Raw genomic sequence first — 20,936 nt, forward strand, 5'->3', positions numbered from 1 at the left:
TAAAACTCTAACACTGATTAAGGAAACGTTAAGTGACACAAGCTCTAAAGTTAAAATTGTATGAGTGAGGTCCGCCAGTTATGCAAAACACCGTTTCTTCCAAGTACCCAAACATGTTTCAGAACCACTGTGCCATCAATGGGTTCCGTTTTATTTAATCTGTAATGTGAAACCCTTTTACTAAATGATTACAAAATTATGTGGTTATTTAGTACAAACAATAGTTAGTTTCTTTCTGTTAATACCTTTACAATTGGTGTGCATGATTTTTCAGGACCACTTGTATATTATTTATTACAGATAGCTTGTCATCTGCAACCAAACGGTGTTGATGAGAAATTTTGTTGGGAGTTAACCTAACATCTAAACGTAATTTAGTCTGTAGCGATATTTCGCGCCTATATTCGTTTTTACTTGTTTTTTCGTGTGGCAAGCCCTTTATATTTACGTGTGCATCACGACATCTCACCATGAACCTGAGAATAAAAGGGCTTGCCACACAAAAGCGTGACAAGCTACTTGTAATAAGTAATACACAAGTGGATCTGAAGAATCATGCACACCAAGTGTAAAAATTAAATAAAACGTAACCCACTGATAATGGCAGCACAGTGATGCTGAAACATGTTTGGGTACTGAGAAAAAACGGTGTTTTGCATAACTCGCGGACCACACATCCTACAATTTTAACTGCAAATACGGTAAACACAAAGAGCTGCAAGTCCAAATGATGAATATCTCTAAAGTTAAATTCATGGGAGAAATTTCTGAACCATTTGATATAAAGACTGGTGTTAGAAGGGAGATGGACTCTCCTCATCAATGCTTAACTGCGTTTTGGAAAAGGTAATTATAGAATGGCGAGAGCACAAGTCGAGTCAGAATATAAATCAATCAATCAAGTTAAGTAGATGTAATATTAGAGTAGATTGCCTCGCCTTTCCAGATGATCTGGATGATCCGGCAATTTTAACTAGGTATATTACCATGCTCAAAAACAAATTGAAATTCTTAAAGAATTTACGAAAAAAGTAGGATTACAAATGTTATTCGAAGAAACCAAATGTGCGACATGCAACAAACAAGCACCGAAGTTTTTGAACACTAAATGTGGAAAAATAAAAAGGTTTTCTCAGTTTAGATACTTGGGAGAAATCATACAAGAAACCGGGCTACAAAAAGCTACAAATGAAGACCGCTGTCAAAAAATGGCAACTGCAATATTTATAATAAAAAAAATCACTTAATAAGTTCAGTAAACTTAGGCATTACAGCATTGTGATCAAACCTGGATCTCTTGAATATTGTAATCTCCAAATCCTCGAAAGATAAGTGAAAAATATACCTATTAAAAAAACAGATAAAAAGTCACTTGACGTTTTCCTGAGAGACAATCTCCACTCATTCCAAATTAATAATATAAGTGTCGACCAGATGTGGCTTAAATTCAAAGAAATAGTATCGGCAGCAATTGAGGGATTTATACCAAATAAATTAACAAACGACGGAGCTGATCCACCTTGGTACACGAAACGGGTTAGAATACTGTTGCAGAAACAACGAAACAAACATGACAAATTAAAAGAGATGCAAAATCCCCAAGATTGGCAATATTTTACAGAAGGTCGAAATTTAGCGCGGACTTGAATGCGAGATGCCTATAACAGTTTACACAACGAAAGTTTGTCTCCAAACCTGCCAGAAAATCCAAAGAGATTCTGGTCGTAAGTGAAGTATGTTAGCGGCAAGAACAAACAATGCCTTCTCTGCGCTACAGCAGTAGAGACACTATCGAAGACAGTGCTGCCAAAGCAGAGTTACTAAACACAGCCTTCCGAAATGCCTTCACAAAAGAAGACGAAGTAAATATTTCAGAATTCGAATCGAGAACAGTTGCCAACATGAGTAACGTGGAAGTAAATATCCTCGGAGTAGTGAAGCGACTTAAATCACTTAATAAAATAAAGTCTTCTGGTCCAGGCTGTATACCCATTAGGTTCCTTTCGGAGTATGCTGATGCATTAGCTCCATACTTAATAATCATATACAACCATTCGCTCGACGAAAGATCCGTACCCAAAGTCGGGAAAGTTCCACAAGTCACACCAATATTCAAGAAAGGCGGTAGGAGTAATCCACTAAATTACAGGCCCATATCGTTAACGTCCCCCCCCCCTCATGAACACACCCTCTCCCCTCCCCCCTCATGAACACACTCCCCCCCCCCCATGGACCTAGCCGACGGTGGGGAGGCTTGCGTGCCTCAGCGATACAGATGGCCGTACCGTAGGTGCAACCACAACGGCGGGGTATCTGTTGAGAGGCCAGACAAACGTGTGGTTCCTGAAGAGGGGCAGCAGCCTGTTCAGTAGTTGCAGGGGCAACAGTCTGGATGATTGACTGATCTGGCCTCGTAAAAGTAACCAAAACGGCCTTGCTGTGCTGGTACTGCGAACGGCTGAAAGCAAGGGGAAACTACGGCCGTAATTTTTCCTGAGGGCATGAAGCTTTACTGTATGGTTAAATGATGATGGCGTCCTCTTGGGTAAAGTATTCAGGAGGTAAAATAGTCCCGGATTCGGATCTCCGGGCAGGGAATATTCAAGAGGACGTCGTTATCAGGAGAAAGAAAACTGGCGTTCTACGGATCGGAGCGTGGAATGTCAGATCACTTAATCAGGCAGGTAGGTTAGAAAATTTCAAAAGGGAAATGGACAGTTTAAAGTTACATATAGTGGAAATAAGTGAAGTCCGGTGGCACGAGGAACAAGACTTTCGGTCAGGTGAATACAGGGTTGTAAATTCAAAATCAAATAGGGGTAATGCAGGAGTAGGTTTAATAATGAATAAAAAAATAGGACTGCGGGTAAGCTACTACAAACAGCATAGTGAACGCATTATTGTGGCCAAGATAGTATGACAAAACTCTACCATCTGGTGAGCAAGATGTATGAGTCAGGCGGAATACCCTCAGACTTCAAGAAGAATATAATAAATCCAATCCCAAAGAAAGCAGTTGTTGACAGATGTGAAAATTACCGAACTAACAGTTTAATAAGTCACAACTGCAAAATACTAACACGAATTCTTTACAGACGAATGGAAAAACAGGTAGAAGCTGACCTTGGGGAAGACCAGTTTGGATTCCGTGGAAATTTTGGAACACGTGAGGGAATACTGATCTTACGACTTATCTTGGAAGAAAGATTAAGGAAAGGCAAACCTACGTTTCTAGCATTTGTAGACTTAGAGAAAGCTTTTGACAATGTTGACTGGAATACTCTCTTTCAAATCCTGAACGTGGCAGGGGTAAAATACAGGGAGCGAAAGGCTATTTACAATTTGTACAGAAACCAGATGGCAGTCATAAGAGTCGAGGGGCATGAAAGGGAAGCAGTGGTTGGGAAGGGAGTGAGAAAGAGTTGTAGCCTATCCCTGATGTTACTCAATCTGTATATTGAGCAAGCAGTAAAGGAAACAAAAGAAATTTCGGAGTAGGTATTAAAATCCATGGAGAAGAAATAAAAACTTTGAGGTTCGCTGACGACATTGTGACTCTGTCAGAGACAGCAAAGGCCTTGGAAGAGTAGTTGAACGGAATGGACAGTGTCTTGAAAGGAGGATATAAGATTAACATCAAAAAAAGTAAGACGAGGATAATGGAATGTAGTCGAATTAAGTCGGGTGATGCTGATGGAAGGAGTTTTGCTATTTGGGGAGCAAAATAACTGATGATGGTCGAAGTAGAGAGGATATAAAATGTAGACTGGCAATGGCAAGGAAAGCGTTTCTGAAGAAGAGAAATTTGTTAACATCGAGTACAGATTTAAGTGTCAGAAAGTCGTTTCTGAAAGTATTTGTATGGAGTGTAGCCATGTATGGAAGTGAAACATGGACGATAAATAGTTTGCACAAGAAGAGAATAGAAAATTTTGTTTTGGAGTGTGGTGCTACAGAAGAATGCTGCGGGATTACATGGGTAGATCACGTAACTAATGAGGAGGTATTGAATAGAATTGGGGAGAAGAGGAGTTTGTGGCACAACTTGACTAGAAGAAGGGATCGGTTGGTAGGACATGTTCTGAGGCATCAAGGGATCACAAATTTAGTATTGGAGGGCAGTGTGGGGGGGTAAAAATCGTAGAGAGAGACAAGAGATGAATACACTAAGCAGATTCAGAAGGATGTAGGTTGCAGTAAGTTCTGGGAGATGTTCCTTATATATATAAACGACTTGGGAGACTATCTGAGCAGCCGTCTTTGGTTGTTTGCAGATGACGCTGTTGTTTATCGACTATTAAAGTCATCAGAAGATCAAAACAAAGTGAAAAACGATTTAGAAGAAATATCGGAATGGTGCGAAAAGTGACAGTTGACCATAAATTACGAAAAGTGTGAGGTTATCCACGTGAGTGCTAAAAGGAGCTCTTTAAACTTCGGTTACACGATAAATCAGTCTAATCTAAAAGCCGTAAATTCAACTAAATACCTAAGTATTACAGTTACGAACAACTTAAATTGGAATGAACACGTAGAAAATGTTGTGGGGAAGGCTAACCAAAGACTGCGTTTTATTGGGAGGACACTTAGAAAATGTGACAGATCTGCTAGGTGACTGCCTACACTACGATTGTCCGTCCTCTTTTAGAATACTGCCGCACGGTGTGGGACCCTTACCAGATAGGACTGAGGGGGTACATCGAAAAAGTTCAAAGAAAGGCAGCACGTTTTGTATTATCGCGAAATATGGAAGAGAGTGTTACAGAAATGGTACAGGATTTGTGCTGGAGATCATTAAAAGAAAGGCATTTTTCGTTGCGACGGAATCTTCTTACCAAATTCCTATCACCAACTTTCTCCACCGAATGCGAAAATATTTTGTTGACACCGTCCTACATAGGGAGAAATGATCACCACGATAAAATAAGCGAAATCAGAGCTCGTACGATAAGATATATGTGTTCATTCTTTCCGTGCGCTATACGAGATTGGAATAATAAGGAATTGTGAAGGTGGTTCGAAGAACCCCCTTCCAAGACCTTCAAATGTGATTTGCAGAGTATTCATATAGCTGTAGATGTAAATGGAGCAGAAACTTTAATTTTAAACAGAAAGAAGGATACTGAAGACATTCAAAAGAAAGGAAGATTATTAGGAGAATATTAGACCCCAAAATTAGTGGTGGAGAAACTTATAGGCTCAGAACTAATAAGTAAATAGAAGAATACACAGACATACAAGGTGAAAAGTAAGACTTAAATGTTATAGGCACATTAAAAGAATGGCACCCACTAGGCTGACAAAAAAAATAGTAGAATGCTACGAAAAAAGAAGTAAGGCCAAAACTGAGCCAATTAAATGGATCGCTGTGATTAAGGAGGATCTTGAACTAGTCGGTATAACTCAGGCAGACGTCACAGATAAGACACATTCACGCAAAAGGTATTTGATTGGAAAGTTGGTCAGACGGAAATTAGAAAACGGACTGGAACACCGTGGTCTGATGAAAGAAAGAGACTTCATTCTGAATGGATGAAGCAAAGTGGACACAAAGGAAGGCCAATCATCAAAAGTGACACTGGCGGATTGTTCCTCGCGTGGTCCTATTTCGCCCATACGTGAATAATAACTAGAGGTCATTTATATAAAGAAGGAAGAGAAGTGGCCGCAGCGCTGATCCCTGGCACACACCCCTTTTAACTGTGCTCACCATATTCCAAACTCCTGTAGCAGCAGAGTCATTGTCTCTGTTTTGCTGCTCCACTTCGCTACAAGAGTGGCTTTATGTATTCCATGTCCACCTCATGGCACGGAGCACCGGAGTACATTGTTTCTTTTGAGTAATTGTGATCCTGTGCAGCGCTGGACATAAGTTCTCGTTCGCCCTTCACAAGGCAGGTGTGAGCATGTACGCCCCCAGAAAACTGCCCTTGGATTGGTGGATGCGCCCCATGTGTCAGCCGGGTGTCTTGACAGTTGACCCTCGCCGGCGACCACCTGCGTGTGACGTCAGCGCCAGCGTGTGCTGTTCTCAAGGACAGGGGTAGCGGGAAATCCACCGCCCCCCCCCCCCCCCCAACGCACCCGCCGATAAGGTCAGCGAGGATGAATGGAGTTGCTCAAGGTCGCAGAACACGCCCCTCAGCGTTTCTCGAAAAATGTAACCAGAACAGAATGGTTCAAATGGCTCTAAGCACTATGGGACTTAACATTTGAGGTCATCAGTCCGCTAGACTTAGAACTACTTAAACCTAACTAACCTAAGGAAATCACACACATCCATTCCCGAGGCAGGATTCGAACCTGCGACCGTAGCAGCAACGCGGTTCCGGACTGAAGCGCCTAGAACCGCTCGGTCACAGCGGCCGGCGCAGAACAGAACTGGAAAGAGTTGTACATTTATAAATAAAGCTTATCTGGAACAATGAAAATGTAAGTTTATTACATTTCTGAAAATTTATACAAGAGAGCTTTCTAATTTGGGTAACACTCCATAACAGACTGAATGCTACAATAAGAATGCAAGAATGAATCTCTTCAAGTACTTCAAATATATTTGAAAGTCAATTTAAGAACAAGTTCGTATATTAGCTGAATATTTCAATGACTCCTTTATAAACTTTTAACACTTTGTCAAGTTCCTTACAACATGTTATAAATTGCACTATATAAGCAAACACTAAAGACAACACTGAAGATAACACACTGCTGTCAAAGCCAAAATAGCTATCTATGTATGGCTGTATAACAGTTCAAATGAGGGTAAATTTATTTTAATCAGATAACAATTTTGACGTACATATACACTGAAGAGCCAACGAAACTGTTACACCTGTTTAATTTTGTGTAGCGCTGCGGCGAGCACGCAGAGGTATCGCAACACGATGTGGGATGGACTCGACGAACGTCTGTAGTAGTGCTGGAGTGAATTGCCACCATAAATCCTTTAGGGCTATCCATAAATCCGTAAGAGTAAGAGGGGGTGGAGATCTCTTCTGAACCTCACGTTTCAAGGCATCCCGGATATGCTCAATAATGTTTATGTCTGGGGAGTTTGCTGGCGAGCGGAAGTGTCTAACTCAGAAGACTGTTCCTGGAGTCACTCTGTTGCAAGTCTGGACGCCTGGGGCGTCGCATTCTCTTGCTGGGATTGCCCAAGTCCGTTGGAATGCACAATGGACATGAATGGACGCAGGTGATTAGACAGGATGCATATGTACGTGTCAAATGTCAGAGTTGTATCTAGACATAAAACAGGAGTCCCATATCACTCCAACTGCACACGCCCCACACCGTTACAGAACCTCAACCAGTTTCAACTGTCCCCTGCTAACATGCAGGATCCATGGATTCATGAGGTTGTCTCCATACCCGTACACGTCCATCCGCTCAATACAATTTGAAACGATACTCGTCCGACCATGCAACATGTTTTCAATCATCAACAGTGCAATGTCTGTGTCGACGGGCCCAGGTGAGGCGTAAAGCTTTGTGTTGTGCCGTCATCAAGTGTACACGAGGGGCCATCGGCTCCGAAAGCCCATATCGATGATGTTTCGTTGAATGGCTCGCACGTTGACACTTGTTGATGGCCTAGCTGCAGCAGTTTGCGGAAGGGCTGCACTTCTGTAAGTTTGAACGATTCTCTTCAGTCGTCGTTGGTCCCGTTCTTGAAGAATCTTTTTCTGGACTCAGCGATGTCGGAAATTTGATGTTTTACCGGATTCTTGATGTTCACGGGGCACTCTTGAAGTGGTCGTAAGGGAAAATCCCCACTTCATCGCTACCTCTGAGATGCTGTGTACCATCGCTCGTGCGCCCACTACAAAACCACGTTCAAACTCATTCAAACCTTGATAAACTGGTATTGTAGCAGCAGTAACCGATCTAACAATGTACCACACACTTGTCTTGTATAGGCGTTGCCGACCGCAGCGCCGTATTCAGCCTGTTTACATATCTCCGTATTTGAATACCAGTTTCTTTGGCACTTCTGCGTATTTTCATGCAACAACACAAATTCCCATTAATGCAGAGATATCACTGATATATTACACAAAAATACACTAAAGGTATTTGACAGTATTACAGAGGTAACAGCAAAAGACACAACATAAAACTCCATCGGCGAAGCCACCCCATCAGTCAACGTGTGCCTTTTGTCCCTCTGCTGAGCATGCCCCACTTACAACATTCACATTCATTACGATCAGTAACTTCTCCTTTTCCTTCAAGTTTACTGCGCTCTGGCAGCACTTCGTAATTACTTGTCTGAGAGTCACCAGCCTACTACGGACTGCATAACTTTACACTAATCTGACAAAAACGAAATCATGAGTGACAAGCTTCTTAACAAATAGAGCATGTGGAAATAATACTTTAGTGACGCTAGCTAAGAGAGGCTAACATACGTATTTTCAATCCACGTTAATCATTTCACTCAAGAAAACTGCACTGCACTATGTGGAGTACATTTCCAAAGCGCGTCTCTCATTGTTTCCTTATAAAGTGGAGGTCTCTTTAAATACGGACAGTAATTATGGCACGATAACCATGTACCACTCTGGCACACCTTGCCTCTGAAATCAAATCTTTCACAAAAGGTCAATTTTCTATATACTTACAAACTACTTAAGTTCTGCCTCAACAAGTGTAGCAAAATGTATGTATTATTTATTTAATAGTATTTATGTACATGTTCAGTCTCTTCAATGTACCTGTCCTGGAATATGATTCACAGCGTAGTTAAAGGAAAAAGGAGAGACATTTTATGATTTCTCTTTTTTTTTGTATTGGGTACGGGATGGATAACGAGTGATAACAAAATCATGATCTAAGAGGTTATTCATCACCAACACGTTAGTAACCTACTCATGTTATCAACAAAATTTTCTCTTTCAGCTGAGTTAAAGTAGTCCTTGGTTAGCTCAATCCAAACATTGAAAATTATATGTACTTTTGCATCATAACAACAAGCAAGAGGTCACGAATAGATCACATATTCAGAACAAATCAGAACGTTACCTCTGGGGCAGTGAAAGTTACAACAGAAAATAAAGAAATAATCCAGAAATGTGGATGAACCTGCTCTACAACCCCATATGGGTACATCCACTCACACATCAATCAACATTAACACCTTGTATTTGTGCACCTGTGCTCACTTCACTGAAAATCTATTGACCAATCTTTGGTAACGACGCATTACATATACTTCACCTCCATCGTTTAGTGCCCTTATTTCCGTTCTGCATCCATCTGCTATGGAATACCGTGGCTGAGGGAGAGCAGTGGCGCAAGGAATTCGTACATACTTCATACATAATCCGTTTGCTAGAGGCTCTCACATCACACTCCCATCTTTGAAACGTCTATGCACATACAACATCTATCTTTACAAACATAATTTGACTTAGGATTACCATCTGACTTTATAATCGTTATTTTAATCGCACTACACTTTTTCAAACTAAATCAAGCTAAGACAATCATTACTTCATACATTTTCTAAAGTTATGTAACGGCTGTAGGGCATCCTTATTTGTTACTATATTTTAGCTGACTTCACATGTTTATACTTCCTGCTTTTCGACGTTATGGTCACTCCACATCAGCCTGGTTCCTCTAAACAGCTATTTGGTTATCATTCATTCCTTGTGTCTACAGTGTCTGCGATAAAACCTTCTCTGAAACATAGCATGTAACGCATCCTCTATCCTCATGGTTTCCCTGACCCATTCATCTTCATCCCTCTACTCCCTTATACATGCTGTATATTCCCCAGGTTCCTTCGCCTGAATCCAGCGCTTGCTCAGCACCACAAAGCGAGCTCCATGGACACCATTCCTCCGTGGGCAGAACTGCACGGGGTAAAAAAGCACGCACAAAAAAAAAAAATCGCTTGGCGCGACTAAAATATCATTCCCCTCAACAAACTACTCTTTAAATCGCAAGTCAAATATTCTCAAGTGCACCACTACACGATATAAAAGTTTCTTAAAATGCTATCAGTACATGCCACTCTATTGCTTGACACCGAGCCGAACACAATTTTACTGAATTTGTACATTTCATACTTCGAAAACACCGAGATCAAACAAAAAGGCTCGCCGCGTCCTACTACGCTTCACACATTGAACGGTTTCACGTTCGATATATGACGCAACCCGTGTGATTTCTTACCTCTAAGCGTTTCAACTTCTACCTGCAGTTGCGTGCAACACTCTTTGTACACAGAAAGATCCTACATAGATACTAAAGTATGTACTGGCCAAAAATGAATGTTTCTTAGATAACCTATGCCCTGTGATCAAAATTTTGTCTTCTTCCTTTAACACCAGATCACCTAATCTTCTTTTCTTAGTTATCGTTGATTCATTTTATTGCCATACTAGCTATTTCTCAATGTCGCTGTTTACCACTTGCTGGGAAGTCTACCAATTCCCTCACTCTATGAGATGGTGTTCAATTCTTCAGTCCTGCTATCGGACTCATACCAGTAGCTCGATGTGGTATCTCGTTAATCACGCCTTGAACTCCTGTAAGAACAAATTCCAACTACGATGATGACGGTTACTGAAATTAAGCCCGCTCTAACTCTCGTTTTTTGTAAACGCAATGTCGGCGTTTTCTTTCCTGCACCACAACAAATAAAAACATCCTCACATATCACTGATGCCTGACTATCAGAGTCCAAAACACAAGGAACAATTACGTTACTAGTAATTACTCTATCTAACAGACATGCAGGAATCTACCTCTTCATTCCCTTGAAGCAAATTAGCTCATATTTCCCCATAATATAACTATGTACAACGCCTCTTTCTCATCTCTATTACACTCAGACTCGGCGATCACTTCCCTTAGTCATATCATCCGTCTCCTCTTGATGTCTAACATTGTGACGTGGATCAGCTGACAGCACTTTAACGATCTGTGGTGTGTCCGCAGTCTGCTTCCAGAACAACCTCATCTATGATACTTATGAGGACGCTGCCCGTTCCGCGACCTCTATTTCAACACCAATGACCAAAGTTATGGTTTGGTACAAAACGTTACCTCCTATATCTCTGATCTCTATCTCCATCATACGAATGAACATATTCGTCACTTCTCATTTGATTTGATTCATTTAGGCCCAAGTCATTAGTCAGCTCTCATAATAAACGTTGGAATGACACTACGCCCTGCATGTTTCGCCATGCAATGACTATTTCTCTCTGCGAATTATACGGCAACTTTGTTCAACATGTTGTTGTTGCGGTCTTCAGTCCAAAGACTGGTTTGATGCATCTCTCCATGCAACTCCACCCTTTGCAAGCCTCTTCATCTCCGAGTAAGTACTGCAACCTACATCCCTCTGCCTCTGCTTGCTGTATTCATGTCTTGGCCTCCCTCTACGGCTTTTTCACCCCACGCTTCCCTCCAGTACTACGTTGGTGATCCCTTGATGCCTCATAATGTGTCCTACCAATCGATCTCTTCTTCTAGTCACGTTGTAACACAAATTTCTCTTCTCCCCAATTCTATTCAGTACCTCCTCATTATTTACGTGACCTACCCATCTAATCTTGAGCATTCCCCTATAGCACCACATTTCAAGAGCTTCTATTCTCTTCTTGTCTTAACTGTTTATCATCTATGTTTCACACTCATACATGTCTACACTCCAGACAAATACTTTCAGAAAGGACTTCCTGGCACTTAAATCTATACTCGATGTTAACAAATTTCTCTTCTTCACAAACGCTTTTCTTGCCATTGCCAGACTACATTATATATCCTCCCTATTTCGATCCTCGTCAGCTATTTTGCTCCCCAAATTGCAAAACTCATCTACTTTTAACGCCTTATTTTCTAATCTAATCCCACAGCATCACCTGATTTATTCGCCTACGTTTCATTATTTTTTCGTTTTGCTTCTGTTAATGTTCATCTAATATCCTCCTTTCAAGACATCGTCCAATCCGTTCAACTGCTCTTCCAGGTTCTTTGGTGTCTCTGACACAATTACAATGTCATCGGAAAACCTCAAACATTTTATTTCTTCTCCCTGTAATTCCTGCTCCAAATTTTCCTATCGTTTCCTTTACTGCTTGTTCAGTATACAGATTGAATCACATCGAGGATAGTCTACAGCTTTTCTCACTCCCTTCTCAACCATGCTTCTCTTTCGTACCCCACGACTCTTAACTGTCACCTGGTTTCTGTACCAATTGTAAATAGCCTTTCGTCCCTGTATTTTACTCCTGCCAACTTCAGAATTTCAAAGAGAGTATTCGAGTCAAATTCTCAAAAGCTTTCTTTAGGTCTACAAATGCTATAAACATAGATTTGCCTTTCCTTAACCTATCTTCTATGAGAAGTCGTAGGGTCAGTATTGGCTCACATGTTCATGCATTTATCTGGAATCCAAATTGATCTTCCCCAATGTCGGCTTCTACCAGTTTTTTTATTTCTCTGTAAAGCATTCGTGTTAGTATTTTGCAGCTGAGACTTATTAAACTGATACTTCGGAAATTTTCACACCTGTCAGCATCTGCTTTCTTTGGACTTGGGATTTTTTTTTCAAATGGCTCTAAGGACCATGGGACTTAACATGGAGGTCATCAGTCCCCTAGACTTAGAACTGCTTAAACCTGCTAACCTAAGGATATCACACACATCCATGCCCGAGGCAGGATTCGAATCTGCGAATGTAGCAGAAGAGTGATTCCGTACTGAAGCGCCTAGAATCGCTCGGTCACAGCGTCGGCTTGGGATTGTTATATCCTTCTGAGGGTATTTCGCCTGTCTCATACATCTTGCTCACCAGATGGAAAAGGTTTGTCCTGGGTGGTTCTCCCAAGGGTATCAGTAGTTCTAACGGGGCCTTGTTTCGACTTAAGTCTTTCAGTGCTTTGTCGAATTCTTCTCGCGGTATTATATTTCCCTTCTCATCTTCCTCTGCGTCCTCTTCCCTTTCCATAATATTGCCCTTAAATACATCTCTCTTGTATAGACCCTTAATATACTCCTTCCAACTTCCAGCTTTGCCTTCTTTGCTTAGGACTGGTTTTCCATCTGAGCTCCTGATATTCATACGGGTGGTTCTCTTTTCTCCAAAGCTCTCTTACATTTTCCAGATGGCAGTATCTATCTTTCCCCTAGTGATATATGCCTCTACATCCTTACATTTCTCCTCTAGCCACCATTGCTTAGCCATTTTGCACTTCCTGCTGGTCTCATTTTTGAGACGTTTGTATTCCTTTTCGCCTGCTTCATTTACTATTTAATTTCTCTTCTGTTACCCAAGGATTCCTAACAGCCCTTGTCTTTTTACCTACTTTATCCTCTGCTACCTTGCCATTTCATCTCTCAATGCTACCCGTTCTTCTTCTACAGTATTTCTTTCCCTGTATTTGTCAATCATACCCAAATGATCTCTCTGAAATTCTCTGCAATCTATGGTTCTTGCAGTTTATCCAGGTCCCATCTCCTTAAATTCCTTTCTTTCTTGCAGTTTCTTCAGTTTTAATCAACAGTTCATAACTAATCAATTGTGGTCAGAGTCCACATCTGCCACTGCAAATGTCTTCCAATTTAAAATCTGGCTCCTAAATCCCTGCCTAACCGTTATATATTCAATCTGAGACCTTCCGGTGTCTCGAGATCTCTTCCACTTGTACAACCTTCTCTCATGGTGCTTAAACCAAGTGTTAGCTATGATTAAATTATGCTCTCTGCGAAATTCTACTAGGTGGCTTCCTCTTTCACTCCTTTTCCCCAGTCCATATTCATCTACTACTTTTCCTTCTGTTCCTTTTCCTACTATCGAATACCAGTCCCCCATGACTATTAAACTTTCGGCTCCCTTAGCTATCTGAATAACTTCTTTTATTTCATCATACATTTCTTCAATGTCTTCCTCATCTGCGGAGCTAGTTGGCATATAAACTTGTACTACTGTGGTGTGTGTGGGATTCGTCTCTAACTTGGTTACAATACTGCGTTCACTATGCTGTTCTTAGTAGCTTATCCGCAGTCCTATTTTTTTTACTCATTATTAAGCCTACTCCTGCATTACCCCTATTTGATTTTGTATTTACAACCCTGTATTCACCTGACCAGAAGTACTGTTCCTCCCGCCACAGAACTGCACTAATTCCCACTGTAACTAGCTTTAACCAATACATTTCCTTTTTTAAAATTTCTAACATACCTGCCGATTAAAGGATCTGACATTCCACGCTCCGATGCGTAGAATGCCGGTTTTGTTTCTTCTGGTAACGACGTCCTCCTGCGTAGTCCCCTCCCGGAGATCCAAGTGGGGTACTATTTTACCTTAGGAATATATTACCCAAGAGGATACCATCATCGTTTAACCATAGAGTAGAGTTGCTTGCCATCGGGAAAAATTACGGCTGTAATTTCCCCTTGCTTTCAGCAGTTCGCAGTACCAACACAGCAAGGCCGTTTTGGTTGATGGTTGATGTTACAAGGCCAGATTAGTCAATCACCCAGACTGTTGCCCTTACGACTACTAAAAAGGCTGCTGCCCCTCTTCAGGAACCACATGTCTGTCTGGCCTCTCAACCGATACCATCCGTTGTGGTTGCACCTACGGTACGGCTATCTGTATCGCTGAGGCACACAAGCCTCCCCACCAACGGCAAGGTCCATGGTTCATGGGGGGTTAGCACACTGTAAATGTGTGAATGGTTAGACCTGCAACTTAAACTAAGATGTAACTGGATTCTCTCTAATAGGTATGATCCATGCAGTGCACCTGTGCATGGAAACCTCCCTATGCGTACGTTAGCATGCTTATATCTTACGTATTCTGTCTTTCACCTTCTTTTCAGTATATAGGTTTGCATGCACAGGCGCACTGCATGGATGATATCTATTAGGGAGAATCCAGTTAAATCTTAGTTTAAGTTGCATGTTAAACGTTTTCAGGTCTAACCATTCACACATTTACAGTTGACTCAGGTTCACTTAGTCCATCACCGCATAACGTGAGGTAGGTTGATGAACAATGTGCTCAGTAATTCTTATATTGGAGAAAGTAAGTTACCAAGAATCAAGAACATTCAGGTCCGTAGAGAGCGGATTTCACACTGGCTTGAAGTGCCTTCACACAAGTTGAGATAGAAATGCTTACTCCGCCCCATTACTTAACCGCAAGTTTCCCAATGTTCTGTATCACTAATGAATCATTGACCATCTTCACGTATTTTTTTCGAGTACCGAGAGCCTCTGGCAAACGAACTGACAAGACTGTCAGTTTATTTCACGTTGCACATCGTTTTCCCATCCCCATTATACTGCTCTCAGTTATGGATTGAGTGTTCTGAATGCGGTTCCGTGAGTAGAGCAGCTGTAGTGCAAGCTACGTGATTTACTTAAGCTTTGGTGCCAACGTAATAACTTGGGTGAACACTCAAAGCTGCAACAGTGTGATGGAGTCTTCGACAGTGAGGGGAGCCTCCTCCCTTCTCTTCAGAGACGAGTAGAGAGACCGTTAGCAGGTACTCCGCCTTCGGTTTTCGGGTAGCCTAGAAGATGTACGATCTATATGCAGACCTCTGTTAGGTTGTGCATTAAAACTCAGAATACGAGGCATATCGTGAGTTAGATAACTAGTGTATTTTTTTTTCAGCACCGTCTTAGTCAGGGTTATGTTGCGAGCACCTTTTGTAATTATTTTCCAAGTAAACTGAGTGGTTAGGACTTACATTTATAACGAGCATATGGAGCTAATTTCAAATCCAGTATGAAGTTAAACCTGTAGTACAAATATTTTAAATTTTTTAAATCTATTAAATCTTCTAAAGAGTTCTTGGTAGCAGCATTAGCTGTTAGTAGTTCCTTTATTACAGGATCGTACAAAACCGGTTTCGTGATGACTTAATCTCAACCTCAGGAATACACAACTATGAAAAAATATAATATGAATTACGAGGTATACTGGTAATAACGGTAAAATAAGACAATTAAACAGGAAGATGGGAGAACGAACACTCATATTGAAACGTCCCCTTTCAACAATTATACATGACTGTGCTTTAACCTGACACACAATATTTTTAGCGCAACGCAATCTGACTTTCAAAAATCCCTACAAAAGAATGGCCCTGACTAACATTAACCTATACGTTTCACAAATCATTTACCTCACAAAAATCTTGGTTACTCGAACTACTGCAATACAGCAAGCGCCACTACTGCCAGCTAAATAAAAGATTCAAACTATGGAAGGCACTAACTACTGATAGGGATAGTTAGCAAATGAAAGATATTAATAGAGAACAAACAATGTATTTACCTTAATATCATCATATATATATATATATATATATAGCAGTTCATGACAAATTTCAAATCTCCGCCATCTCTCTCCCCACATCCACCACTGCTGGCGGCTCACCTCCAACTGCGCAACGCTACGCGCTGTTCACATCCAGCTGCCGCTGCCCAACACTACAATGGCAGACAGCAATGCAAACTAGCCACAGACTGCACAGCACAGCCAGTGATTTTCATACGGAGGTGGCGTTACAAATAAGAAAACCTAAACAGCCTACTTACAATATAACTAATTTCGTCACTGGTTCGCTGAAAATGCACGGTCTCCCAACGTTCGGATGGCGTTCGAATTGCCAGAACAGCCTAAATCTCACGGTTACAAGATTAAATATCAAAAATTCCAATGGGTGGCAAGCGCAGTCAGTGCGATGGAAAACTATACGGATAGACAAATGATAAAAAACTCGCCATTTTTAAAAAAATCAACACATAGACGCAAAAGCGACATTGTGGAAACGTGAATATTCCTGAAGTAAGAGGGCCAGGCCATCTAAAAGCCCATTTGACGTGGTTATTGAAACTGCCGGCCCACAATGTGCCCGAGAGAAACTTCCAACAAAAAGTATGGCAATATGCCACTAGAGAGGGTGCAAACATGGATATGGGCGAAACGCTATCACGAACGAAGTGAAGGCAGGTAACCAATACAAAATAAATTAAGGTGGAAAAACATAAACACTAATATGACAAATATGTAGAAGGCAATTACAGGACGCGCCGCTAGGATAAAAGTACCATACAAAAACTTCCTGTGACAAAACATTACTAATAGGCTATAAGGATTACAGGCTGACCTACAAAAACGACTATAATTTCAACAAAACCCATTAGGGGAACATACTAAATGGAAACAAGTAATCGTTCCACAGTCATAAAATATTACTACGCGTCGGTAGTCATCTGGTGGCACAGCATGTTACATATTTGTCATCCACTTTTGGGATACCGGTATTTCTCGACATTTGCGATTCAATGCTGGTCAGCGGAACAGTTGTTACATATGATCAAATTACATTTGTTGGAAACGCAAAAAAATATTTGACATATCACGAGGAGTTAAGATATGTTCGGATGTTTGAACTCTGAGACAACACTCACTGCAGTCTAATGGGAGGAAGAATAATTGTAGATATTATCGAGAGAAGTTAAACAATGTATCACAAAGGCAGGGTAAGTTCCTAGAGAGGTAGTGGACAGGATAAGGAAGTTAATGTGAATATGTGTTTATTGAAGTACACTCCTGGAAATGGAAAAAAGAACACATTGACACCGGTGTGTCAGACCCACCATACTTGCTCCGGACACTGCGAGAGGGCTGTACAAGCAATGATCACACGCAGGGCACAGCGGACACACCAGGAACCGCGGTGTTGGCCGTCGAATGGCGCTAGCTGCGCAGCATTTGTGCACCGCCGCCGTCAGTGTCAGCCAGTTTGCCGTGGCATACGGAGCTCCATCGCAGTCTTTAACACTGGTAGCATGCCGCGACAGCGTGGACGTGAACCGTATGTGCAGTTGACGGACTTTGAGCGAGGGCGTATAGTGGCCATGCGGGAGGCCGGGTGGACGTACCGCCGAATTGCTCAACACGTGGGGCGTGAGGTCTCCACAGTACATCGATGTTGTCGCCAGTGGTCGGCGGAAGGTGCACGTGCCCGTCGACCTGGGATCGGACCGCAGCGACGCACGGATGCACGCCAAGACCGTAGGATCCTACGCAGTGCCGTAGGGGACCGCACCGCCACTTCCCAGCAAATTAGGGACACTGTTGCTCCTGGGGTATCGGCGAGGACCATTCGCAACCGTCTCCATGAAGCTGGGCTACGGTCCCGCACACCGTTAGGCCGTCTTCCGCTCACGCCCCAACATCGTGCAGCCCGCCTCCAGTGGTGTCGCGACAGGCGTGAATGGAGGGACGAATGGAGACGTGTCGTCTTCAGCGATGAGAGTCGCTTCTGCCTTGGTGCCAATGATGGTCGTATGCGTGTTTGGCGCCGTGCAGGTGAGCGCCACAATCAGGACTGCATACGACCGAGGCACACAGGGCCAACACCCGGCATCATGGTGTGGGGAGCGATCTCCTACACTGGCCGTACACCACTGGTGATCGTCGAGGGGACACTGAATAGTGCACGGTACATCCAAACCGTCATCGAACCCATCGTTCTACCATTCCTAGACCGGCAAGGGAACTTGCTGTCCCAACAGGACAATGCACGTCCGCATGTATCCCGTACCACCCAACGTGCTCTAGAAGGTGTAAGTCAACTACCCTGGCCAGCAAGATCTCCGGATCTGTCCCCCATTGAGCATGTTTGGGACTGGATGAAGCGTCGTCTCACGCGGTCTTCACGTCCAGCACGAACGCTGGTCCAACTGAGGCGCCAGGTGGAAATGGCATGGCAAGCCGTTCCACAGGACTACATCCAGCATCTCTACGATCGTCTCCATGGGAGAATAGCAGCCTGCATTGCTGCGAAAGGTGGATACACTGTACTAGTGCCGACATTGTGTATGCTCTGTTGCCTGTGTATATGTGCCTGTGGTTCTGTCAGTGTGATCATGTGATGTATCTGACCCCAGGAATGTGTCAATAAAGTTTCCCCTTCCTGGGACAGTGAATTCACGGTGTTCTTATTTCAATTTCCAGGAGTGTAGATAAATAGACGAGGGGTAGTAGAAATCCTTGATTACAGAAGAGATATTGAATTTAATTGATGAAAGGAGAAAATACAAAAATGCAGTAAATGGAGCAGGCAAAAAGGAATACAAACGTCTCAAAAATGAGATTGACAGGAAGTGCAAAATGGCTAAGCGGGGATGGCTAGAGGAGAAATGTAAGGATGTAGAGGCATATATTACTTGGGGCAAGATAGATACTGTCTACAGGAAAATTATAGAGACCTTTGGAGAAAAGAGAAACACTTGTAAGAATATCAAGAGCTCAGATGGTAACCAGTTCTAAGCAAATAACGGAAAGCAGAAAGGTGGAAGGAGTATATAGAGGGTCTATACAAGGGCGATGTACTTGAGGGCAATATTATGGATACGGAAGAAGATAAATACTGACACGAATTCTTTACAGGCGAATGGAAGAACTGGTAGAAGCCGACCTTGGGATAGATCAGTTCGGATTCCCCAAAAATATTGGAACACTTGAGGCAATACTGACCCTACAACTCATCTTAGAAAACAGATTACGGAAAGGCAAACTTACGTTTCTAGCGTTTGTAGCTTTTGACAATGTTGACTGGAATACTCTATTTCAAATTCTGGGGATGGCAGGTTTTAATACAGGGAGTGAAAGGCTATTTACAATTTGTACAGAAACCAGATCGCCGTTATAAAATCGCGGGGAATGAAAGGGAAGCAGTGGTTGTTCAATCTGTATATTGAACAAGCAGTAAAGGAAACAAAAGAAAAAAAATTGGAGTAGGAACTAAAATACATGGAGAAGAAATAAAAACCTTGAGGTTTCCTAATGACATTGTAAATCTGTCAGAGCAAAGAACCTGGAAGAGCAGTAGAACGGAATGGACAGTATCTTGAGAGGAGGATATAAGATGAACATCAACAAAAGCAATAAGAGTATAATGGAATGTAGTCTAATTGAATCAGGTGATAATAAGGGAATTAGATTAGGGAATGACACACTTAAAGTAGTAGATGAGTTTTGCTATTTGGGGAGCAAAATAACTGATGATGGTCGAAGTAGAGAGGATATAAAATGCAGACTGGCAATGACAAGAAAAGCGTTTCTCAAGAAGAGAAATTTGTTAACATCGACTATGGATCTAAGTGTGAAGAAGTTTAAATGTATTTGTATGGAGTGTAGCAATTTATGGATTTGAAACATTGACGATAAATAGTTTAGACAAGAAGAGAATAGTAGCTTTCGAAATGTGGTGCTACAGAAGAATGCTGAAGATTAGATGGGTAGGTCACGTAAATAATGAGGAGGTATTGAATAGAATTGGGGAGAAGAGGAATATGTGGTAAAACTTGACTAGAAGGAGGGATCGGTTGGTAGGACGTGTCCTGAGGCATCAATTGATCACCAGTTTAGTGTTGGAGTGCTGCGTGGAGTGTAAAAATCGTAGAGGGAGGCCAAGAAATGAATACACTAAGCAGATTCAGAAGGATGTAGGGTGCAGTAGTTACTTGGAGATGAAGAAGCTTGCACAGTATGGAGTAGCATGGAGAGCTGCATAAAAGCAGTCTCTGAACTGAAGACCACAACAACAGCAACAAACGAGGACGCTAATTCAGAAAGTGATGAAAGACGACTTTGTTTTCATTCATAGAAGTATGCAGCGCCTGGTCACTGGATGCGTTGCTCATCGACTTAGTCTCTGGCACTGAAAATTACAGGTGATAAAAGACCTGAAGAGGTGTATCGTTAAATAGGATCATATTCGTAGCACCACTTGTTCCAGCCTTATGAAGGTCTTGGATAGGTGGTAAGTGTGGAAAATTGACGTACATTTTGGAGGTAAATCACCATACCTCTGCGAGGTTTGTTTCAGCTTCCCTACGTTTAGCCATTAATATTAAAAAACTTATGCGTAAGGTAGACTAGCTCGTTA

This window comes from Schistocerca piceifrons, chromosome 6 (assembly GCF_021461385.2).
Source record: "Schistocerca piceifrons isolate TAMUIC-IGC-003096 chromosome 6, iqSchPice1.1, whole genome shotgun sequence".
NCBI lineage: Eukaryota > Metazoa > Arthropoda > Insecta > Orthoptera > Acrididae > Schistocerca > Schistocerca piceifrons.